General features: G+C 40.9%; 1 protein-coding gene across 9 annotated transcripts in view; it reads left to right on the forward strand.

Annotated features, from left to right (window-relative positions):
- Window positions 1–795: 795 nt before the first annotated feature.
- The window catches only part of GIGYF2 (GRB10 interacting GYF protein 2), a 146,976-nt gene continuing 121,691 nt past the window's right edge, over window positions 796–26,080 (forward strand). For 8 of the 9 annotated variants that reach the window (XR_006205769.1, XM_042950528.1, XM_042950532.1 and 5 more), the window contains exons 1-2: window positions 1,246–1,336; window positions 6,372–6,437. The gene's annotated coding sequence lies outside the window, so the exon portion shown is untranslated. Of the gene's footprint in view, window positions 962–1,245; window positions 1,337–6,371; window positions 6,438–26,080 lie in introns of those variants that run through there. The other variant, XM_042950529.1, reaches the window with a different exon arrangement.

The following is a 26,080-nucleotide window of genomic DNA, read 5'->3' on the forward strand; positions in this document are numbered from 1 at the left end:
CAACATTTGAGTATTTTAAAACACTGTTAAGGGTGGCTCAGTCAGCGAATTGTGGGACTTCCACTCAGGGCATGAGCTCGTGGTTCTTGAGTTCAAGCCCCACATCAGGTTCTCTGCTGTCAGTGCCGAGTCTACTTCGGATCCCCCATTCCCCTCTCTCTCAAAAATAAACATTAAAAAAAAAATTAAAAAGCTGTTCAGAAGGACCCTGTTAAAAAAAAAAAAAAAAAAAAGCTTGGATGTACAAGAAAGAATAGGATGACCTGAGAAGGGTTGAGTTGTCAGAGCAATAAAAATACAGGGCACCCAGGGGCGCCTGGGTGGCTCAGTTGTTTAAGCATCTGACTTCAGCTCAGGTCATGATCTCATAGTCCGTGAGTTCAAGCCCCACGTCGGGCTCTGTGCTGACGGCTCAGAGCCTGGAGCCTGCTTTGGATTCTGTGTCTCCGTCTCTCTCTGCCCCTCCCCTGCTCATGCTCTGTCTCTCTCTTTCTCAAAAATAAATAAAAACATTAAAAAAAAATTTTTTTTTTTTTAAAAATACAGGGCACCCAGTTAAATCCGATCTTTTAAAAACAACAAGTAACTCTTTAGTGTAAATATATTCCCAATATTTCTGGGCGTCCTGTATTTTATTTGGCAGCCCCCAGATGTTAGATTTTTTGGCAAAAGGGTTATAGCCCTTGACGCACCAGAAGGGGGTCCAAGCTCTCTAGTCCTTCTGAGCTGTCACATTTCAACACTCTAGAATGAATTCCCAGTTCTACCAGAACCGTTAACAAGTAGAGAAACTGCTTTGAATTTCGGCTTTTGTCGTTTCCCCGTTTTCTACAGGATGGCAAACGGGCAGGAAAATGCTGGGTTAAAAAGCTGTGGAAAAGTTCTAGTGTTGAAAATCAGCTCGTAAATGATGAAGAGCTTTTTGAACTGCGAACTGGCTCTGGATTGGGTGCATAGGACGGTGAGTCACACAGTGCCTGGCCGGGGTCCAACTCTGAACACCAACTCTACTCAACTCAAGGGCAGGCAGGGAGCCCCATCCCAGGGACCCGCAGGCGCCTGCGCCTTGCCGCGGCCCCGCCCTCTTCCAGCCTGACATCCGGGGCTCGGGCAGGGGCGTGTTCGGGGAAGAGGGGCGGGAGGCAGCGGAAAAGAAGGACGTCGTGGGAGGCTGGATCAGCGGGTAAGGGAGGTGAGGCGGGGCGGGGGAGGAGCAAGGGGCGTGGCGGAAGGAGCGCGCTGTCACGTGACGTGCGTGGCGACGTGTCGGCCATCTTGTGTTGTTGAGGCTGAAGACTGACTTGGATTCTGAGAGACTCCCTGTCCCGGACCGCAGGTAACCAGCGACTCCGTCTCACTCCCCTGCCCGGCTCCGCTCCGCGCCCCGACTCCGCTGTCTCCCATCACCCCCTTCCATGGAGCCGCCCGGGACTCCTGCCCGCGGTCGCGTCCCCGCCGCTCCGGTCCGACCCGGCCCAGCCGCATGGACAACCCACAGGCCGCCCCGGCAGCGGCCACGGCCGGCTAGGGCGTCAGGGGAGGGGACAGGTCAGGTGCTGGGCCGGAGGGAGCCTCCTACCCCGCGAGGCGGCACGCCGGGCCCGGGCGCGTCTCGACCGCCGAGCCGGGGAGCCCCCACCTCCGGGGCCCGGTGGCATCGCGGGGGGTGGGGGGGGGGGAGCCGAGGAAGGGAAGAGGGTGGTGGGGTGGGCAGTGTCAGGCCGATTTGTTCAGGGCCAGAGGGTTCGCCTTCTGCTACCTGCTCCCCGGGCCAGCCACCCGCCCAGGCTGGGGTGCTCGGGGTAACAGCTGCCTCGGCCAGACAGCTGCTCCTGCCGGCCCTCCTCCCCACACCTGGCCTCCGGGAGGTGCGCCTTTGCCTTCCTCACCGAGCATCTGCACTGTGGAGACTCCTTCCGTGGCGAGAGGACGGGTCTGGACCAGGCCTGAGGCAAGGTGGAGCCATGATCTGAACCTGGGACGGAGGTTGGGAAAGTCGAGCCCGAGGCAGCTTTGGGACCTGAACACTCTTGTCAGATGGAGATGGGTATTAGTCTTTTCAGTGTCAGCAGTTTCCCACGAAGCACTTGGAATACTTGAGTTTTGTGGCTGAAGCCTAAATCAGATTGGTACTTCCGGCCACAGAATGGTCTATGAAAGAAGCAGGTTGCACGAGCCTGTTTGGGAAGCAACAACGTTGCTTCGCATTTATATGGCACTGCGTTTTGTTTTGTTTTGTTTTGTTTTTTTCCTTTCCCTGAAAGTCAAAGCACGTAAGCACACCTAGTTTTCTCTGTAAAGGAAGGTGAGTATTCCAATTACACTTAGAAGAAATTGAGGATGGGGCCGGAAGCTGTGAACAGCCTTTCATCCCGTGTTGTGCGTCTCGGATTATAGGCAGTTTTGATTCCCGGTGTGGTGTGCAGGGAAGATATTTTGTCCTTCCGTAGTATTTCCTTTTTAGAATCGAATCGCTTCTTAGATTTAAAACAGTTTTTTTTTTTTTTTTTCCCATACCAGCCCTTTCTGTACGGTAACTTCCACCCGTCTGATATTTGCAGCCCTGACCTTACGGAGTTTGTCCATTTCGGTTAGATCACAAATGTGTTCTCTCACTCATTGATGATTTCCTGTGTCTTACTCATTAGCGTAGCAGGTTTTGGAGTGCTCAGACTAGATGGAATATGTACTTTTCTGTTACATCACATGTTGACATCAGTGGAGGATGCTGGGAAAAAACCTTCAAAGTGGCATGTATCTGGAGAGATGTCACACACTTGTTCCTTTACATTTGACACCAAGGAAAACCCTGGTAATGGCACTGATTCATTGGCAAAGAAAGGGCTCTACACCTTTTCTGTACTTGACGAAGCATTTCAGGATTTTGCACTGAGAAGGCGGAAGGGACTACGTGCTTCCCTTCCTTCATTCACGCATTCATTCATTCGACAAAGATTGAGACTCTACTGCACTGTTTGGTGCTGGGGCCAAAACAGACCAAAAATCCTTTCTCTGGGGAGCTCATTTCTAGACACACAAATAAAAACTCAGGTAAAACACATTGTGTTGTGGTACATGATGCGGGGAAAAAAAAATGAGGCAGAAAACGGATGACCGAGATTTAGGGGTTAATTTTAAATTGTGTGCCCTGAACTGGGTGTTGTATGGAAACCGATTTGACAATAAATTTCATATATTGAAAAAAAATTAATAAATAAAAAATAAATTGTGTGCCCTGAGAAGGCTGCACGGAGAAGCTCATGTTTGAGGAAGGACCTGACGGAGGTGGAGCAATTCCCGTAGCTGTCTGGAGAAGGAATGCTCCAGGCTAGGCGAGCCAGGGCAGGGATACCGAGGCAAAGGCTGAAGTGGGTGCAGGTCAGGTGTTGGGAAAAGTATGGAGGCTAGTTTAGCCAGAGGGACCCAAGAAGACGGAGGCTAGTGGAAAATGTGTACCCTGCTCATTGGTGCCAAGAGGGGTTATTCAGTGACTTAGAAATTTTTTCCACATCTCTTGTGACTGTTGCAAGGGGAGACCAGATTCTGGAAATTGGGGCCAGTATGCCCAGACCCCCTTCCCTCTGTGTATGACACACGCCCCACCCGAGTTTGGAAAAATCCAGGATGCTCATGTAACATATTTCAGGAAATTGTCTTGAAAAATCTTTCTTAAAAGTGTTTAAATGAGATGGATGATAGACCGCCTAAAAGATCTGGAATTGCTTTCGAGGGAGGGGATCTTTGGAACACTTATGGATATTTGAAAATGTAGGGAAATTAATTTCCTGTGAGGTTTAGACACATCATTAAGAAATATAACCTGGGAGAATGGTAGAATCAGCATATTAATTTATGTTATTCTTAATCTGATTGGTAAGAATTAAGAATTCTTAATTATCTCTGTTCTGTCCATCCTACTTTTAGATTCCTCAGGGTCTCTTCCGCTAGTTTGTATGTCTTTTATAGCATTTTACATGTGTAGAACTTTTTGTGCTGAGTGTTTTATTTTTCCCCTTTTGCCTTTCAGACTAGCTGACAAGTTCACCAATTGATTTGATACTTCATAGGCTTTTTTCTTTGGAAAAAAATTTTTTTTCTGATTTCCTTCTAGCTTATCTCCATATGCTTATTACTGAGCTTTCATAAATGTCTTCTTGCATTTAATTCACCTGAGGAATTTAATATTTTGGTTTTGAAGTGCCTTTGCTGGTGAGTTGAGTTGCATATATGAAAAATAATTTGTCATAGCTTGCCTGAAGCTCATGAGAAGAGAGGAATTTACAACTTCAGGGTGTGAGTGGAGCTCCTTGGCTAAAAGGAGACATAGCAGTGATAGTGATGAGGTGGTGTTTTAACGAATTTTTCCCCTCTTGTTCTTTTGTTGAATTTTTGAAATGACATTTTCATATTATGTCTTTGATGTCATATCATCTCATTTGTTCTCATGACTCTGCATTTTAATACTCCGTATGTCTGTTCTCTTTTTGTTGACTTTCACACTGGGAGATGACACTACTGATAGAGATTGCTGTCTGGGAGAACCTTTTGGGTGAAAAGATTATTGCTGACCCTTTTACCCTTGCCATTCTAAAGGATCTTTGATTTGTGCCATTTTCAAAGACTGACTTCATTTGCAGTTCTCCATTATCCCCTGCTGATTAAATTTTCAGTACTTTCTGTTTTATTCTATTTCTTATAGATTGTAGTGGGACCAGTCTCATTAGGTTGAATCTACAAGCCTCTGTTGGTGTTAATCCGGGTATCTTAGAGGCAAGTTAAATGTCCATTTTCCTTCAGCAATTTGAATTGCCTTAACATCATTTGGTCATCATTGTAAAACTCTGAACCCAAGCCTTTTTTCCCTATTCACCCTCTGCTAGGATTTTTATGGTAATAAAGTTCTAGGATTTCCATTCATTTTTAATGCCCTGAAAAGTTACATATTTTTAAATATATAAGTAGATTTTTACTCCATAGGAAGGCTTACTGATAGTTGGAATCCTAGTATTTCTTAACCCAATTGGCTTTTTTTTGTTTTGTTTTTTTATGCTCTCAGATGACTGAGAAATACAGTAGATTAATTATATGGGAATGCAAAATGATACTTTTGTTGAATTGCTGGTAATTTAAAAAAAAAATTTTTTTTTTTTTTAAGTAAGCTCTACACCTAATGTGGGGCTTGAACTCACAACCCTGAGATCAAATTGTACTGACTGAGCCAGCCAGGCGCCCCGAATTGCCCATAATTTTGTGTGAAGTTGAGGGGGAGGAATAGGGGGAGGTTTGAAAAACGAAAGAATACTCCCTTAAGTGGTTACAATTAGTTTTATAAAAATATTTTCAAAGTATTATGTACCTACCTACTTCAAGTAATTAAAGTATACGATTTTATATTTTCTTGTTAACTGCAGAGTTTCATTAACTACAGAGGACTTGAACTTAATTATACTTGCAATAAGAGATACTTTAGACCTTGTTTTTTTGAGTTAGGCCCAGAGAAGACTTTATTACCTAGTTGTCCCCTCTTTTCGTTTTGCATGCCCTTATAAAACTAAACTAGACTGCAGTGCATAAAGTTGAATGACCTTTTGGGTATTAAAATAACACGGCTATGTTTTTGCAAAATTAAGGTCAAAAGGCAGAAGTCGCTTTCCCAAGTTACTTTTTTGATGTTAATAAAATCAACTTTAATTTGCAATTATTGTTTTTTTGACACATAACAGCATTCAAAGCATTATTTGATTTTAGCTAAGAAACCACTTGAAGCTGTTGTGTTTCATTCAGTCTACTCCTAGTCAGTTGAGATGTCACCATCCTGTGGATTTTTAAGATGCTGTCTCATTAGAGCATTAAATGAAGGTTGTGATTTTGCAACTGAAAGCACACCTGGAGTTTTGCTCCTTGGGCATTTTGGCAGTGGTTATATTTCTTGGGCTCACTGATTATTTGCATAGGATACATACTGTATTGCTGTGTTGGTGGCTGTCATTTTTCTATCAGATACGTTTAAAAATTGGTATCACATCCCTGCAATGTAGTTTGAATGAAAGCCCCAAGTAATCACTTTCCTAAACCCTGTATTGGTGCTCATTTGTCTTTATCAGAATCACTTAGAACTTCTGTTAAATATATGTATTTTTTTAGTCCCCCTCCAGAGCTACTGAGAAACTCTTTAAATGTTAGGAAAATGGAAGTTAGTTTCTAAGCTAGTTTCTAAGAGACAGGGAGAGAATCCCAAGATGATTCTAATATTTTAACCAGGTTTGGAACCATTTCCTGTAAAACTATTCATTATAAGAGATTATGTTTTTAAAAGTTTCCTAAGAGATTGATTGTTGGGTCAATTACTTTAATACTTTTGTTATTTACAGTGTTAAAAGGACCTGAACAAAGTCTGCTTGCACCTCCTGCTGTGAACCAGCAGAACTTTTGAACAGGTGAGTGTTGAAGGGAAGCACAGAGCTGAGGACTTAGGCAAACAGATGATTTTTGCTTTAAAGGTTTCAGGGTTTTTTTGCCTTTTTTTTTTTTCCCCTCCTGAAGTTATAGATAGTGATAGAAACAACTTCCTAGCTACTGCTCAGATTCCTTATGAACCACAAGAATAATCATACCCTTTCTACACTGTTCCTATTGTGAATTTGTGTTTTAAACTGTTGTCATGATTTTCTGATGGTGTGAAATAGGAAGAGGAATTCTTTGGGAGCAGAAGTAAGGAGATACTTAAAGAACCTGGGAGCAGTTGGCTTTCATGAAGGACACGAACCAGAAACTGGGAAGTGTTCGGGAGCTAAGGCAGTACAGATAGCACTTCCCTCCCTGCTGGCTGTCAGTGTCCTCTCTTGTCTCTTTTTATCCTGCTTTAGTTGTCTTTTCACAGTCTGGCCTTTCCTGCTTTAAAAACACATGGAAGAAAATCACCACTTTCATTCCTGGTGCCACATACGAACTTAAATTCTAGTGCCACTGCAACTGTTACTAGCTCATTGTCTACATTTTAAATTCCTGGGAGGGGAAATTTGATTGGTTGAAGTTTGTCCAGTTCTCCATTATTGGTCTAATTAGTAGGGCCATAGGACTGTAGTCTAGAAGTGCAAACATAATTGAAAGATTCCACTTTAAGAGTGGGGGCAGGTCTCAGAGAAGGTGTAGTGTTGGCTCTTCTAGGCAGAAACCTGCAGAAGCTTCTGAACATTTTCCTTTCATAGAAAAATTTCTTATAGGTAGCTTGGCAGTTTCAGTTTATATGTCCTGAAGAATTAAAATATAGGTTTATCTACTGGTCAGTGAGGCCCGGTAGGTTTCACCAAGCATCCTTGTTTGAACTTCATAGTGCAGTGTTTTTTGTTTTTGTTTGTTTGTTTGTTTATTTTGAGAGAGAGCGTACGGGCATGTGCATGGGGGAGAGGCAGAGAGAAAATCCCAAGTAGATTCCTTGCTGACAGTGGAGCTTGTCATGACCTGAGCCAAAATCAAGAGTCAGACACATAACCGACTGAGCCACCAGGTCGGCCCCCCTCCGTGGCGTTTTAACAAAAGTTCTTGGTTTAGAAGGTTCAGAGGAGTGTCTGTGGTAAAGGTTAGCAAATGAGAGACTTGGTTTGTGGAAAAATCATTGGTTATTTATTTTTCATTGATTACTTTTGTAAGTTTTAATTTCTGGGTACTTTTTACAGTGTTAAGCAACACTTGAGTATTAGGAAGCCATGGAGAGTATGAAGGGTGGAACTTCTACATGTGAACATATATTCACGTTATTTGAGTGGTAGCAGGAATTTTCACTGTTGGGAAAGGATCAGTTAGACAGTATATATAAACTTTTGTATTAACATCTTGTATTCTAGAATTATTAGGTAATACTGAAGAAAAACAATTTTAATTTTTGTTTATAGCTTGTATGTATTTGGTGATATCTGATTACTTAAGTAATTTTTTATTGCTTAAATATTCTTAGTATATTGAGATTATTTTTTTAAAGATTTTATTTTTACGTAATCTCTACATCCAACATGGGGCTTGAACTTAGAACCCCAAGATCAAGAGTCACATGCTCTACTGACTGAGCCAGCCTGGTGCCCCTTGTATACCAAGATTTTTAATGCAGAGCCTAGGGATTACTAATAAAAGTCATCTGTTGTAGAGTGATGTATTCAATGACAGGCCACAGATGTGACTTCCTCTGATGCTTTTTTTCAGACAAGGTTTACTTTAGCAGATTGCAGCTGAATTCTTTTTTTTTTTCTTAGCTGAATTTATTAAAAAAATTTTTTTTTAATGTTTATTCATTTTTGAGAGAGAGAAGGAGAGACAGAGACAGAGTGTGAGCAGGGGAGGGACAGAGAGAGAGGCAGACACAGAATCTGAAGCAGCTCCAGGGTCTGAGCTGTCAGCATGGAACCTGATGCGGGGCTCGAAGCCACAGACTGTGAGATCATGACCTGTTGCTGAAGTTGGGCACTTAATCAGTTGAGCCACCCAGACACCCCTTACTGAATTCATTTTTAAGGTAGAATAGCCCTCTCTCATATTGTATGTTCTCTTTAATCTGAATTTTGAGGTGAGGTATATTCAGGCTTACTGAGTTAAGGCTTTGTGAGGTTTTAAAAAGATTTCCACATAATCTGTGTAAAACTTCACAGGCTCTGGGGTTCCCTTTCTGGAAAACATTGGCTTGTGGTGAGATTATCAAATGACGTAATGTTTATGGCCTTGTGATTTTTCCTAGAATAGTTCATTGATTCCTAATTTTGTTCTTTACCAAAAGGGAGGAAAATAGAAATGTTTACATATTGTTCAGAAACAGTGGGGAGAATGACAGTAATAGCATTTCTTCTTACAGTGATATTGTGGCCAATATGTTCTTTGGGAACAAAGCTCCTTTTATTCAAATTGTCCTGGGCCTGGAGGAAGTCTTGGGAACTCTAGTCTCTTCAGTATTGGTTCTTTGGTTGCAGATCCTGGCAGGAATTGGCAGAGGTACTGGCTTGGTACTTTCTAATTGGTAAATCATGACTCAGGCCTTGAAGACATGGCCATATCGAGGGGCTCTCGTGGTTAGGTCCTTGAGAATTGAGGTGATATTGCTCAAGCCATGGCCAGTTGAAGGGCTGGATGTGAAGCCATCCTGCAAGATCAGTGTCAGAGAGCCTTAGTTTATGTTTTGGAATCTGACACTCTTTAGCCTTTTATACTGCTTCCACCATTGTTAATGAAATTTCTTTGTAGTGTGTTAGGAGAAATTTCTTCTTAGTGTGTTTGGATCCTGAGTCTATTCTCTTCCCTACCCTGAGGGCTTAGTATATTGCTTAACTGAGTGATGCAGAGGAGTAGAAGTTAAAGGATAGTGGAGCAGAGTGGAAGATTGGGAAAAGGAGAAAAAGTGACTTCCACAAAATGAATTCCTCTGAAAACTGCAAGGGAATGGAGAAGAAAGAAAAGGGTAACCAAGGAGTATCGAGCATTGTAGAGCATTGTATCATTATGTAGTGAAAAGTTTGTGGCCTTTTAAAGCAGAGAAATGTGGGTTTAATTTTCTGTTACTTAATTACATGTAACTTGAGATAAAAAGTTAACTGCTGGTAGCCTTATTTCCTTCACCTGTAAAGTATATCCCATAGTGGTTGTGGGAATTAACAATCTAAAATGCCATGGGGCGCCTGGGTGGCTCAGTCGGTTAAGCGACCGACTTCGGCTCAGGTCATGATCTCACAGTCCATGAGTTCGAGCCCCATATTGGCCTCTGTGCTGACAGCTCAGAGCCTGGAGCCCGTTTGAGATTCTGTGTCTCCCTCTCTCTCTGCCCCTCCCCTGTTCATGCTCTGTCTCTCTCTGTCTCAAAAATAAATAAACATTAAAAAAAAAATAAAATGCCAGTGTAATGCCTGGTGCACAGTAAATGGGACTTCAGTAAATGGTAGCTTTTATGATTGTTATTACAATGTAAATAGGTAAATTTTGATTGTAAAATTTCATCTTTATAATTTGAATGAGACATCATTGAGTTCTGTTAGCAAGTGTTGTTTTGTTCTCAGTCCAGCAATACTTGAATAGCTGCTTTGTGCGGAGTGCTGGGCTAGACACAGTGGTGAGCAAAACACATAAGGAACTATCTTCATAGGGTTTATAGCCTAATGGCAGAGGCAACCAAAAAATCATATAAGTAGGGGTGCCTGGTTGGCTCAGTTGGTTAAGCGTCTGACTTTGGCTCAGGTCTTGATCTTGCCTTTCCTGAGTTCAGGCCCTGCTTCGGGCTCTGTGCTGACAGCTTGGAGCCTGAGCCTGGTTTGGATTGTGTGTCTCCCTCTCTCTTTGCCCCTCCCCCACTCACCTTTTCTCTCTCTTCTCTCTCTCTCTCTCTTTCTCTTTCAAAAATAAACATTAAAAATCATATAAGTAAATTTCAAAATGTGAGAAGACTCTCTGTCCTTGGAAAAGATACATTTTTAAGACCTAGATACTTAAGTGTCACATTTTGGATCTTGGTGTTCTTGTTGTCAATGATGTTTTATGCCTTTTGATTAGCTTTCCAGGCTACGTATGTTTGTTGTAAGTTAATTTATGTATTCCTTTTGTTTGTCATTTTTCCCTTTTTCTCTGAGATAGACACATCTCAACTAAAAAAAAAATTTTTTTTTTAATGTTTGTTTATTTTGAGAGAGAGAGAGAGGGAGGGAGGGAGAGAGAGAATCCCAAGCAGGCCTTCTGCTGTCAGCACAGAGCCCTATGTGGGGCTCAATTCTATGACCTGTGGGATTATAACCTGAGCTGAAATGAGAGTTGGATGCTCAACCAACTGAGCCATCCAGATGCCCCAACACTTCTCAACTTTTTGATCTTAGGACTCCTTTATCCTTTTTTTTTTTTTTTTTTTTTTTTTTAAAGTTCATTTATTTATTTTTTTGTAATCTCTACACCCATCATGGGCCTTGAACTCACAGCCCTGAGATCAGGAGTCAGATGTGTTCTTCTGACTGAGTCAGCCAGGTGCCTCAGGACTCCTTTATTCTTTAAAAGTTAGAGGACCCCCAAAGAACTTTTAGGCCTCTTAGTTCTGTGTGTCTATATTATACTGAGAAATTTAAAATGATTTATTAGTTTAAAAATAAGTCTCATTATATATTAACATGAATATATTTTTAATGAAGAATACCCATTTTCTAAAACATTTCAAAAAAATTTGGTGAGAAGAGTGACAGTGTTTTATCTTTTTGCAAATTGCTTTTTATGTCTTGCTTTGTGGAAGGCAGCTGGATTCACATATCTGCTTCTGTGTTCAGTCAGTTGCTCTTCATTGCTTTGGTTGAAGTATATGAAGGAAATTAACCCTCACAGAGATATGTATGTAGTTGGAAAAGGGAGCAATATTTTAAGAGTTTTTTCAGATAATTGCAGATTATTCTTTGGTATAGTACACCAAAATTCAACAAGTAGTAGCTTTTTAAATTTTTTAAAAATTTATTCATTTTTTGGGGAGAGACAGAGACATCGTGAGTGGGGGAGAGGCAGAGAGAGAGAGAACAGGCTCTGTACTGTCAGCGCAGAGCTGACGTGGGATTTAAACCCATTAAACCATGAGATCATGACCTGAGCTGAAACTAAGAGTCGGACACTTAACTGATTGAGCCACCCAGGCACCCCTTTAATTTTTCTTTAATGTTTATCTTAGAGAGAGAGAGAGAGAGAGAGAGAGAGAGAGAGAGACAGCACGTGCTTGGGGGAGGGGCAGAGAAGAGAGGGAGACAGAATCTGAAGCAGGCTCCAGGCTGGCAGGGCACAGCCTGACCTGGGACTCGAACTCATGAACCAGGAGCTGGTTCAACTTAATCGACTTAGCTTAATTGACTGAGCCACCCAGGTGCCCGACAAGTAGTAGTTTTTATTTTTTATTTTATCTTATTTTTAATCTTTTTTTTAATGTTTGTTTTTGAGAGAGAGAGTACGAGCATGAGTGAGGGAGGGGCAGAGAGAGAGGAAAACACAAAATCTGAAGCAGGCTCTAGACTCTGTCTGAGCTGTCAGCACAGAGCTCTACGTGGGGCTCGAACCCATGAACTGCGAGATCATGACCTGAGCCGGAGTCAGACGCTTAACTGACTGAGCCAACCAGGCACCCCAAGTAGTAGTTTTTAAAGGTTAGTTGCAATATGAAATCTGAATTATGTCAGTGCACTTTTTATATTCTGTAACATTAAAATCCATTGGTCTGTCTTGTACCTTAAATGGCTACCTTAAATGACATAGTACCAAAAACTTGCATTCAGGGGTTCTTGTGTGGCTTTGTCGATTAAGCGTTTAACTCTAGATTTTGGCTCAGGTCATGATGGCATGGTGTGTGAGTTCTGGCTCTGCTCTAGCTCTGCGTTGTTCTCTGTGTTGACAGTGGGGGCCTGCTTAGTATTCTGTCCCTCTCTCTCTCTCCCCCTCCCTAGCTTGCTCTCGATCTCTCTCAAAATAAATAAAAATAAACTTAAAAAATTGCATTTATTAATGTTAGTACTCATCAGGAAAGCCTTGAAGAATTGGGAAAGTCTGAAGTACTGGAAAACCCAGCAAGCGCATGGCGAATAGAAGTTTTCCAAAATTCGAATTTTGCTTGAAAGTTCAAATTTTATTATTGGCCACAAGTACTGCCAATTTTTTTGTTTTTGAAGTGATAGTGTCATTTTGTTCATTTTTTTGTTAGGATTATTTCTTCTAGTTCTGTGAAGAATGCTGGTGTTACTTTGATAGGGATTGCATTGAATATGTAGATTGCTTTGGGTAGTATCGACATTTAAAAAAAAAAATTTTTTTTTTTATTAACGTTTATTTATTTTTGAGACAGAGACAGAGCATGAATGGGGGAGGGTCAGAGAGAGAGGGAGACACAGAATCCGAAATAGGCTCCAGGCTCTGAGCTGTCAGCACGGAGCCCGATGCGGGGCTCGAACTCACAGACTCAGATCATGACCCGAGCCGAAGTTGGATGCTCAACCGACTGAGCCACCCAGGCGCTCCCCCAAAATTTTTTTTTTAACGTTTGTTTATTCTTGAGACAGAGAGAGACAGAGCATGAATGGGGAAGGGGCAGAGAGAGAGGGAGACACAGAATCGGAAGCAGGCTCTAGGCTCTGAGCCATCAGCCCAGAGCCCGACGCGGGGCTCGAACTCACGGACCGCGAGATTGTGACCCGAGCTGAAGTCGGACGCTTAACCGACTGAGCCACCCAGGCGCCCCGAGTATCGACATTTTAACAGTATTTGTTCTTCCTATCCAGGAGCATTTTCCATTTTTTTTGTGTCTTCAATTTCTTTCATAAGCTTTCTATAGTTTTCACTGTATGTATATACAGGTGTATAGTTTCACCTCTTTGGTTAGATTTATTCCTAGGTATTTTATGGTTTTTTGTGCAACTGTAAATGGGATTCCTCGATTTCTCTTTCTGTCGCTTCATTGCTGGTGTATATGAATTCAACTGATTTCTGGGCATTGATTTTACATCCTGCAACTTGGCTGAATTCATGGAGCAGTTCTAGCAGTTTTTTGGTGGAATCTTTAAGGTTTTCCATATAGAGTATCATGTCATCTGTGAAGAGTGAAAGTTTGACCTCCTCCTGGTCGATTTGGATGCCTTTTATTTCTTTGTGTTGTCTGATTGCAGAGGCTAAGACTTCCAATACTGTGTTGAATAACAGTGGTGAGAGTGGACATCCCTGTCTCGTATCTGACCTTAGGGGGAAACCTCTCAGTTTCTCCCCATTGAGGATGATATTAGCATTGGGTCGTTCATATATGGCTTTTATGATCTTGAGGTATGCTCCTTCTATCCCTACTTTCTTGAGGGTTTTTATCAAGAAAGGATGCTGTATTTTGTCAAATGCTTTCTCTGCATCTTTTGAGAGGATCATATGGTTCTTGTCCTTTGTTCATTTTTCTTTTAAAGTTTATCAGCAGGAGCGGGGGAGGGGCAGACTGAAGGGGGAGGAGAGAGAGAGAAGGAAAGAATCTCAAGCAGGCTCCACACTGTCAGCATGGAGCCTGATGTAGGGCTTGAACTCATGAACCGTGAGATCGTGACTCAAGCTGAAATCCAGAATCAGATGCTTAACTGAGCCCCCCCAGACCCCCCACACTTCGATCATTTTTGAAAAGATGTCTGCTAAATACCCAGGTCTGTGTATTGGTTACTCTTTCACTGCATGATTAGTGCAGCGCCAATACTGAAAAGTGTAATATCTTAGTGTTACTGTAATAATAGTTTTGACATCATGGCTACCTTGAAAGAATTTCAGAAGATGTTACTTTGAGAATTGCTACTATGGGGAGTGGAACAGTTTTCAATGTTCTATTCACATATGATATGTAGTTTTTTTGTTGTTTGTTTTTTAAAGCATTAAAAAATAAGTACTGATTTGAAATAGAAATTGAAATAAACATTGAGGTCTTTTAGATTTCATTGAGGGTTTTTAGTGCTGGGTAGATAAAGATTTGTTCATACGTTATGGTTATAAAGTAGCCTTCTGCTTTTAAGACTTTTTTTTTAAAGTTTATTTTGAGGGAGAGAGAGCATTGGTTCTTAAGTTGTGATTAGTGATAAAATAGCCTTCTCTTTTTAAGACTTTTTTAAAGTTTATTTTGAAAGAGAGCACTCGAGTGCGCTTGTAAGTTGGGGAGGGGCAGAGAGGGAGAGAGAATCCCAAGCAGTCTCCATGCTGTCAGCACAGAGCCTGATACAGGGCTCACTCCTGTGAACTGTGAGGTCATGACCTAAGCTGAAACCGAGAATCTGATGCTTAACCAACTGAGCCACCCAGGTGCCCTTCAGATTCCCTTATTTATTTATTTTAAAAAAAAGTTTATTTTTTTCTTGTTCATTTTTTGAGAGAGAGAGAGACAGAGACAGAGATGGAGACAGAGCACGAGCAGGGGAGGGGAAGAGAGAGAGGGAGACACAGAATCCTAAGCAGGTTTGAGGCTCTGAGCTGTCAGCACAGAGATCGATGTGGGGCTCCAACTCACTAGCCGCAAGATCTTGACCTGAGCTGAAGTTGGATTCCCAACCGGCTGAGTCCCCCAGGTGCCCATATAGTAGTCTTCATTTTTAAGAACAGTTTTAGATTTACAGAGAAACAGAAGATGGTACAGAGATCTCCCATATATACCACACCCAGTTTCCCCTGTTATTAATGTTTTATGTTACTGTGGTATATATATTTAATGTTTGTTTGGTTTTTGTGGGGGGGGGGTAGGGAGGCAGGGAGGGGCATAGAGAGAGGGAGACACAGAGTCTGAAGCAGACTCTGGGCTCTGAGCTGTCAGCACAGAACCCGACTGGGGGCTTGAACTCACGAACTGTGGGATCATGACCTGAGCTGAAGGTGGACACCCAACTGACTGAGCCACCCAGGCGCCCCTAATGTTTATTTTTGATAGAGCACAAGTGGGGGAGGGGCAGACAGGGGGGACACAGGATCTGAAGCTGCTCTTGTGTTGACAGCAGCAAGCCTGTTGTGCGGCTTGAACTCATGAACCAAGAAATAATGACCTGAGCTGAAGTCTGATGCTCAACTGACTCGGCCACCCAGATGCCCCTTGCTGTGATGTATTTGTTATAATTAATAAACCAATCCTGATACATCATTATTAGCTAAAGTCCATAGTTTATTCAGATATCCTTAGTTTTTCTGTTCCAGGATCCATCTAGGATACCACATTTGGTCACATATCTTATAGGGTCCTCTTGGCTGTGATAGTTTCTCAGACTTCCCTGTTTTGTTTTGTTTTGTTTTTTTTTTTTTTAATTTTTTTTTTTTAACGTTTATTTATTTTTGAGACAGAGAGAGACAGAGCATGAATGGGGGAGGGTCAGAGAGAGGGGAAGACACAGAATCTGAACCAGGCTCCAGGCTCTGAGCGGTCAGCACAGAGCCCGACGCGGGGCTCGAACTCACGGACCGAGAGATCATGACCTGAGCCGAAGTCTGACACTCAACCGACTGAGCCACCTAGGCGCCCCTCAGACTTCCCTGATTTTAACAGTCTTGGCAATTTTGAGGAGTTACTGGCTAAGTGTTTTTGTAGAATGCCTCTCTGTTGGGATTAATCAGATGTTTTTCTCACGATTAGAGTGGGGTTAAGGGTTTTGGGGAGGAAGACCTCAGAGGTAAATTGCCATTTTTATCAGATTATATTAAGAGCACATACACTATCAGTGTGCTTTATCATTGTTAATGCTGACCTAGATATACTTGATATATGGTTGACTTTGATTCCTTGTCAGGTTTGTCCACTGTAAAGTCACTCTTTCCCTGTTGAGGACCTAAATTAAATTTTAGTTGATTTTTACTTAATTTAACTTGATACAGCCACGTGTGGCTAATGGGTACTGTTATATGAGACAGAACAGTTTTAGACAGTGTTCCTTGGTTTTATCTAAAACTTTAACATTTTTTTTTTTTTAAAGATTTATTTTTAAGTAATCTCTACATGCAACATGGGGCTTGAACTCACAACCCTGAGATCAAAAGTTGCATGTTCTACTGACTGAAGCAGCCAGGCACCCCTAACATTTATTTTAATAGATTTAAAGAAAGATGACTTACGGGTGCCTGGCTGGCTCAGTTGGTGGAGCATGTAACTCTTAATCTCAGGGTTGTGAGTTCAAGCCCCACGTTAGGTGTAGAGATTACTTAAAAATAAAATGTTTTTTCTTTTTTTTTTTTTTTAACGTTTATTTATTTTTGAGACAGAGAGAGACAGAGCATAAGCAGGGGTGGGGTAGAGAGAGGGACACAGAATCCGAAGCAGGCTTCAGGCTCCGAGCTGTCAGCACAGAGCCTGATGTGGGGCTCGAACTCATGAGCTGTGAGATCATGACCTGAGCTGAAGTTAGACACTCAACTGACAGAGTCACCCAGGTGCCCCTAAAAATAAAAACTTTAAAAAAATGTATAAAGAGAGATTATTTAATATAAAAGGAATATAAAATGTTCGTCTTGGAATGCATTGCTCTTTGAGGGAGCCAGTCTATTTTTAGTAAGCTCAGTCTTTTTAAAATTCACCTTTTTTTTGAAGTATAATTTACATAGAATAAAATGAAGATATTAAGTACACCCATATTAAATGTACATTTTGATGTGTTTTGACAAATGTTTGTACTTGTATAACCATCATCACAATCAAAATGTGTAACATTTTCATCACCTGTAGAAGTTTCCTTCTACATTTTGCAGTCATTTTTCCTCCCCCACTGAATTAGTTTCTGTGACTATAGATTAATTTTGCCTCTTCTAGGGTTTTGCATAAATGGAATTATTCAGTATATTTTCTTTTTTGGTCTGGCTTCTTTGGCTCAGTTCAGTGTCTGATTTCATTCATTCATGTTGCTGCAGGTATCAGTCATTAGTTTTTTTAGTGCTGAGAATATTGGGTATGACTATTATAGTATTTGTTTATCCATTCAACTTTGAACATTTGGGTTGTTTTTGCTTTGGGGCTGTTAGGAATAAAGCTGACCTTTTATGGCGTGGGTAGTGATTCAGATTGTGCTGGATTACAGTGCTTATCACGACACTGTAAATTAGGGATTGAAATTTCTTTTAGGATGAGGAGAAAAGTCAGCAAAGCATCTATAATTTTTTTAAAGATATGCCACAAAAGGGTAATTAACATGGAAATAAACAGTATTTTGCAAGGTTTCATATATAATACGTGGTCCAGATAGATGTGCATAATTCTTTTGATCTTTGGTAATTTTCTGGGAAAAAAGTTCTTTGTTCCTTTTCCTAGGATTAACTGTTTAGTAATAAAGTAAATAATTGAAGCCTAATTTTGCTTTATGAAGTTTTGTCCTCAGTAAATGTGTTAATAGATCATGTCTTCAAAATTATTCAAAAACATTTGCTTGTTTCGGGGTGCTGGCTGGCACAGTCAGTAGAGCATGGGACTCTTGATCTCAGGGTTGTAAATTTGAGCCCCATGTTGGGTGTAGAGATTACTTAAAACCTTAAAAAAAATGTTTGCCTGCTTAAAACTGAAGATCAGATGGTTGCAAAGGGAATAGTGTTTTCTGCTATAATAGTTGAGAGAAGAGTTTCCTTTTATTTTTTTACCTTAAAATGTGTGTGTGTGTGTGTGTGTGTGTGTGTGTGTGTGTGTGTGTGTTTTAGTAATCTCTGTATCCAATGTAAGCCTTGAACTCACAGTCCCAAGATCAAGAGTCACACTCTACTGACTGAGCCAGCCAGGCACCCTCTTAAAATTATTTTTTTCTTTTTTTTCAACGTTTTTTTATTTTTTATTTTTGGGACAGAGAGAGACAGAGCATGAACGGGGGAGGGGCAGAGAGAGGGAGACACAGAATCGGAAACAGGCTCCAGGCTCCGAGCCATCAGCCAGCCCAGATGCCTGACGCGGGGCTCGAACTCACAGACCGCGAGACCGTGACCTGGCTGAAGTCGGACGCTTAACCGACTGCGCCACCCAGGCGCCCCTTAAAATTATTTTTTAAACTGAGTTAATGTTCAAGAGAATATTAACTTTCTATGACATTTATGTTGGGGTTGGGAAAATATTTCATAGAAACCAGGCAAACACTTCCTGTGAGAATTAAAATATATTTTGTCATAAAAGTAATTGAAGATTATTGTAAATTAGGAAAATAGGGATAAAATCCTTAATCTCATCTCACTAATTTTTCTTCATTTCTGTGTTCTTTTTGTCTTTTAATGACATATGAGTAATTATACTCTTGTGTGCAAACCTCATTGTACCTATATTATGTTGTGTGAATGTGCTGCTTTCATAAGATTGCTTCCTGTCTTTTATGAAGATAAGTGATGTGGTGTATGTGGTTCTCTCCTCATGTTTCCTTTTCATTGTTTTACTTAGCTTTAGCTTTTTTCTGAAGTTTGGGAAAAATATGCATTCTGAGACTTACATATTTTAGCTTAGTGGTTGAGTCTTGCCTTATTTTATTTTATTTTATTTTTTAAACTTTTTTTTTTTAATTTTTTTTTTTTTTAACGTTTATTTATTTTTGAGACAGAGAGAGAGCATGAACGGGGGAGGGTCAGAGAGAGAGGGAGACACAGAATCCGAAACAGGCTCCAGGCTCTGAGCTGTCAGCACAGAGCCCGACGTGGGGCTCGAACTCACGGACAGCGAGATCATGACCTGAGCCGAAGTCGGCCGCCCAACCGACTGAGCCACCCAGGCGCCCCATTCTTTAAACTTTTAAAGTAATCTTTGCCCCCAACATGGGGCTCAAAGTGATGACCCGAGATCAAGAGTTGCATGCTCTACTGACTGAGGCAGGTGCTCCTAGTCTTGCTTCATTTTAATGTAGACTTGTTTTTGGTCTTAAGCAAATAATAGATGTGTAGATTATTATATCAGTATAGCGGTATAAGTTTTTTTAATCAAAAGTTTAAGTAGGGAATAAATTTAGTATTTGTTATCCGAAGATTGGCCTTTATTTATTTTTTAAATGTTTAATTTATTTGAGAGAGAGAGTGAGCACGGGGGTGGGGCAGAGAGAGAGAGAGAGAATCCCAAGTAGGCTCCACACTGTCTGTACAGAGCCCGACATGGGGCTCCATCTCACAATCGTGAGATCATGACCTGAGTCAAAATCAAGAGTTTTGAACACTTAACCGACTAAACCACCCAGGCGCCCCAGATGATTTGTATCTAAAATAGCTTTGCTTCGGGGTTCCTGGGTGGCTTAGTTGTTAGAGCATCCAACTCCTGATCTCTCAGGGTTGTTAAAGAGTCCCACGTTGGGTGTGGAAATTACTTAAAAAAAAAAAAAAAAAAAAAAAGCCATCTTAAGGGTGCCTGGCTGGCTCAGTTGGTAGAGCACGCAACTCTTGATTATGGGGTTGTGAGTTCAAGCCCCATGTTGGGCATAGAGCTTATTTAAAAAAATAAAATAGCTGAGCTTCATGTCCACTAAAAAAAATATATTTTAAAGTTTATTTATTTTGAGAGAGAGCAAGCGTGGAAGGGGCAGACAGAGGGAGAGACAGAATCCCAAGCGACTTCACGCTGTTAGTGCAGAGCCCAATGCTGAGCTCAAATATAAGGAACCATGAGATCATGACCTGAGCTAAGATCAAAATTTGGACGTTCAACCAACTGAGCCATCAGGTGCCCCTAAAATATTTTTAATTGGACTTTTTTTTTAGTGAAACTATCTTACGGTTTATTTTAACCTTATTTATTTATTTACTTATTTATTTACCTTTTATTTTTAAGTAATGTCTACAGCCAACATGGGGCTCAAACTCACAACCCTGACATCAAGAGTTACGTGTTCCACTGACTGAGCCAGCCAGGTGCCCCCTATTTCATCGTTTTTTATATTGAGGTATAAAATATAGTAAATAGGTGCACAAATCTGAAGTGTATAGTTGGAAGAAGTTTTACATATTATATACTTACGTAATCACCGGTTAGATTGCAATAGTGAACATTTCCAGCTCCCCAGAAGGCTGCTTCTCCTTCCTCCTCACGAGTTCTACTTTCCTGATGAGCACATTTCTGACATCTGTCCCCTTTTGATTACTTATTGAACTTCTTTTCAAAGGAGTCACACAGTATATATTCTTTGGTAGCTGGGTTCTTTGTTGTATCAGTAATGGGTTCTTTTCTTTTTTATTGATGAATGTTTCATTGTAGGAATATACTACAATTTAACTTATTTTGAAATAATTTCAAACTTACAGAAAAGTTGCCAAAAATTACTAAGATTTTTTAGTATGCCCTTCATGTAGTTTGTTGTCACTAGTTTTTAACATTTTCTGTATTTATTTTATTCATTTCTTTCTCTTTTTCTTTCTTGTATGTGCATGTACGTATGTATATAATTCTTCACATAATTTGTAACATATAGCATTTTATATATGTTTTTTCCATTCCAGGGGCACCTGGGTGGCTCAGTCAGTTAAGCGTCTGACTCTTGATTTTGGCTCCAGTCATCATCTCAGGGCCATGATCTCATGGTTCATGAGTTTGTGCCTGGTGTCAGCTCTTTGCTGACAGCGCAGAGGCTGCTTGGGATTCTCTCTCTCCCTCTTTTTTTGCCCCTTTCCTGCTTGTGTATACTCTTTCAAAATAAATAAATAAACATTAAAAAAAAAGTTTTCCATTCCATTTGAGAGTTTGATACAGACCTCATGCTCCTTTTCCCATAAACATTCCAATATATTTTTTTTAAATAAACTTATTATTTTTAAAATGTTTAGGTTTTAGAGAGAGTGTGAGCGGGAGAGGGGCAGAGAGAGAGGGAGACATAGAATCTGAAGCAGGCTCAGTACTGACAGCAGAGAGCCCGATCTGGGACTCCAACTCATGAACTGTGAGATTGTGACCTGAGCTAAAGTCCGATGCTTAACAGACTGAGTCACTCAGGCGCGCCTAATTTATTATTATTGTTACTATTATTATTGTTGTTTTTTAAGTAAGCTCTGTATCCATCATAGGGTTTGAATTCATGACCCTGACATCAAGAGTCCCATGCTGCACTGACTGAGCCAGCAGCACCCCTTCAGTGTTATTTTCTAAGAATAAGAGCATTCTCCTACATAATCACAGTAAAAATTTCAGTCATAATTAACATTGATATGGTGCTACTACCTAACTCCTTAACTTCTATTCAGATTATTACAGTTGTCTCTTTAATGTCTCTCTTTTTTTTAAAAGTTCACTTGTTTTGGGAGAGAGCGAGCTTGTGTGCACTCACAAGTAGGGGAGGGACAGAGAAGGAGAGACAGAATCCCAAGCAGGCTTCATACCATCAGCACAGAGCCTGATGAGGGGCTCTAACTCGCGAACTGTGAGATCATGACCTGAACTGGTATCAAGAGTCCATGCTTAACCAGTTGAGCCACCCAGGTGCTCCTCTTTAATATCTCTTATAGCTGGTTTAGGATGAAATTAAGAATCATACAGGCACCTGGTCTTTATATCTCTAAGTCTCCCTTAATCTGGGATGAATCTTCAGCTGTTTTGTTTTTTTTTGTTTTTTTTTTGTTTTTTTTTTTTTTTGGTGTCTTATGACATTGGTATTTTTGGAGACTACAGTTGATTGGTTTTATGTCTATCAGTTCGGGTAGATCTGATGTTTTTTCAAGATTAGTTTCAGTTTATGCATTATTGTCAGGAATGTAAACATAAATAATGCTGTGTCCTTCTCAGTGCAACACATCAGGAGGCACATGGTGTCTGTTTGTTTGTCTCATTATTTTTGAGAGAGAGAGAGAGAGAGGGAGGCAGAGCATGTATGTGCCCTAGAGCAGGGGAGGGAGGGAGGGAGGGAGGGAGGGAGGGAGAGAGAGAGAGAGAGAGAGAGAGAGAGAGAGAGAGAGAGAGAGAGAGAGAGAGATAATCTTAAGCAGGTTCCATGCCCAGCCTGGAGCCTGACGCAGGGCTTGATCTCAGGACTGACTGAGATCTTGACCTGAGCTGGAATCAAGAGTTGGACGCTTAACTGACTGAGCCACCCAGGTGCCCCTGTTTGTCTCATTATTAATGATGTTACCTTTCTTAGTAACATAGCCAGAGGGAAGAGATGCATAGGGCAAGGGAGCTGTGAGGAAGGGAAGAGCTTCAGTGCTCTGTCTGGCATACCACCCTCTCCTTGAAGCTCCACTACAGTTTGTTTACCCTTTCATCTGTTTGTGGTGATGAACACAGTAGCCAAATGTCAGTTTTTGGTAATTATGAATAAAGCTACTTTGAATATCTTGTCTTTGTCTTTTGGTAGAAATTTCCCTTGCATATATGTCTAGCAGTGGATTATGGGATCATGGGGTAGGCATATATTTAGATTTGATAGATATTGCCCAACTATTTTTGAAGTGGTTGAACTAATTTGCACTAATGGAGTTATTAATCTTGTGTTATCTTAATCCACATCTGGCTAAGGTAAAAATAGCTTGCTGTTGGAATGGGGACAGAACTAATCATTTATTTGGGACTGTGTACGTGAGGAGTGCTAGAAGAGTAGCTCTTTTTTCTACTCTTGGGAAAATGGTATTAAAGAAGTGTGGGGGCAGATTCAGTTCCTTGGTGTTCATTCTGTTAGTCTTTGTCAGACTATCTGTAGTACTGGCTGGAGTTCATTCCAGATTTGCCATAGTTTTTTCTGGGTAACTTTTACATATCCAGGAGATGGAGGTTTGCATCAGCAGATGATACTTATAAGAAAAATTCAGGAGGTTTTAAAGGAGTATACGTTTTGAATTATTAGTAGCTGTAACTAATTGGTCTGTCAAGACTTCTGGAAGCAGTATCAGTTGAACTCTCCGCTGCTGTGCCGGATTCTGATTCTGCTTTTGCTTCTCCTTGCTGTGTTTCTCTAGTTAGAGCTTATTTACATAGATCTGCAGCTCCTTCATGTTGACAGTGACTATGCCCAGAAGTCGTCTGGCTTCTTGACATTGTGCCAGGTTGTGAGAAAATGGTAGACTTAGAGCTGAGGGACCAGGGTCTCCCTTTTCTTTGTTGCACATCCAATGGTAATATAGAGCTGGGTTGATTTCTTCTCTCTCCTCTCTTGAACAAGCAGTCACATGCCCACAGAGTGATTGATGCGGTCCCAAAGAGGAGGTAAGGAACCCAGGAAAACAAAAAAATACATAGAGAAAATATTTATACTAGTAATCAGAGATAAGATAATTGCCAGTGGGGGCTAATTTAGCACAGAGTGTTTTTTGTTTTTTTGTTTTTTAATTTTCGTTTAGTGTTTATTTTTGAGAGAGAGAGAGAGTGAGTGAGTGTGTGAGTGGAGGAGGGGCAGAGAGAGAGGGAGACACAGAAACTGAAGCAGGCTCCAGGTTCTGAGCTGTCAGTGCGTACAGAGCTCCACACGGGGCTCAAACTCACAAACCACGAGATCATGACCTGAGCTGGAGTTGGATGTTTAACCTACTGAGCCACGCAGGTGACGCTAGCACAGAGTTTTTAGGATGTTGACAAAAGGGCCAGATTATTTTGCATTCATTGTCAAATATAGATTGCAGTTTATCAAACAAGACCGATTTCCTAGTATTAGAAGGAATATATTACTTGAATTCACTTGTAAGGAATTTTGATTAATGGGCAAGGTCTGAAATTTTGGTTATATAGGAGTGTTTTATCAGCTGTTTTTAAGTCAGCTCTGAAAATTTGAGGGTAGGCCGATGTCTGAGTTCCTTATCTCAGAATTGGAGTAGCCAAAGGAGAGAAACTGCTAGAGCCTTACCATCTATCTGTGCTGTCATAGTTGCTTTCGGCACGAGAAAGATAGGCTTATAGGGTTGTCTCTGAACTAACAGTATTTTGCACATATTCCATAAGAAGCACTTTATGGCATTATATCCATTTTATGTCCTTTTCTGAATCCTTCCTGCAAGATTTGGGTGCTTTTATATTTCAGAGATGCTAGGACCAGGACTCGGACCAGGACTCGTTCCCAGAATTCTCCACTGTGCTGTGTGTTACTGTCATCCTTGGTCATGAGATGAATGAGGATCCCTCTGTTTATTCATCCTTTTGTTGTATCATCTTCATAACCATGGAGTTTCTTTTACTGTTGACCCAGTCTCCTGGTTCTATTTCAAGAACTATTACTGGGGTCTCTATAATTTTTGTGTGTTAAACCTTTTCATATGTTAAATTGTTCATAGGATGTTTTTCGGCATTATTAAGGTAACTGAAGTCTATTGTGCCCTGATAATTTTACCTTCTCTTTAGCCCTCTGAGGTTACCAGAACATTTCCCTGTATGGTTGTAGGTATGTCGGTCGTTGGTAGGCAGAATCAGGGATTTTATCATTTTATCTTCTTCCATTTATGGCCTGTTCTGTTCCTTGACTAGGGTGACCATTCAACCTGGTTTGCTTCTGTTGTCTCTGTGCAATAATTTATACACCGCTTGCAGATACTATTTTCTGGTGTGTATGTATATAAACCCTACCCCCAGTGTGGGGCTCAAACTCATGACCTTGATATCAAGAGTCACATGCTCTACCAACTGAGCCAGTCAGGTATCCCCTTCACATTTCTATAACTGCTTTTCAGGTCACTAGTGACTTCATTGTGGAAGCCAGTGAAGACTTTTCAATCTTTACCTTTTTTGACTTCAGTGTTTGAAACTTTTGAGTTTTTCCATTAAAAAAAATTGTGCCTGTACTATCTTTGTTGTATACATAAGTTAGAAACTTAATAGGAAAAGGATTATCCATAATTCTACCATTCAGAAGTAAATATTAATAACGTGGGGCATATTTATGTATACTCACTAAGAATATATTTTAAAATGTGTTGAATGTAATGATTCTCTGTGCTCTGTAACCTGCCTTAAACATTTAATATGTTGGTGACCTCTTTTATGTCTGTGAATGTAGTTATTATTTATTATCATTATCTCTTTCTCTATAGGTATATAGGTCTGGCTTCCACAATATCTGCTGAATTTCTAACACCTCTCCTTACCTTTTAGCTTTTTTTTTTTTAGAGAGGCAGAGAATTGGGGGGGTGGGGGGGTGGGGAGAGAATCCCAAGCAGACTCCATGCTGCCAGTGCAGAGCCGGGTGCAGGGCTTGATCTCATGAGATAATGATCTGAGCCAAAACCAAGAGCCAGATGCCCAACCAACTGAGCCACCCAGGCATCCTTACGTTAGCTCTTGCTAATTCATTCTCCTCCTGGCATCTTGAATGATCTTCCTGAAGTGCAGATTTCATTCTAGACATTTTCTTGCCCTGATCTTTTTATAGCCTTTCATTGCCCTTGGGATATAAAATACAAAGTCTTCTATGATATGGGCACTATTTTACCAATCTTCATTTTAGTTTTTAGCCTTATTGAACAAATGAGTAATCTTCCCCAAAGATCCTGGCTCTTTCTCCTTTCTGTTATAGATACAGTGAATGTGGAGAAAGTGAGGGTCCATGATAGGGTGAAAGGTTAGTGTTAGAGATTTTTAACTGTGCAGTCTTTCTCTTCCTGCCAGTATCCTCCTGCATGGTGTTTGCTGGGCTTTGTTCTTGTCCCTTGAGCTTGTTCCTGTTTGATTTCTGCTTTGGGATAGTTTCATTCAATTTTGGTTGCAGTTGTG

This window comes from Panthera leo, chromosome C1, assembly GCF_018350215.1.
Source record: "Panthera leo isolate Ple1 chromosome C1, P.leo_Ple1_pat1.1, whole genome shotgun sequence".
In the NCBI taxonomy this organism is placed as follows: domain Eukaryota; kingdom Metazoa; phylum Chordata; class Mammalia; order Carnivora; family Felidae; genus Panthera; species Panthera leo.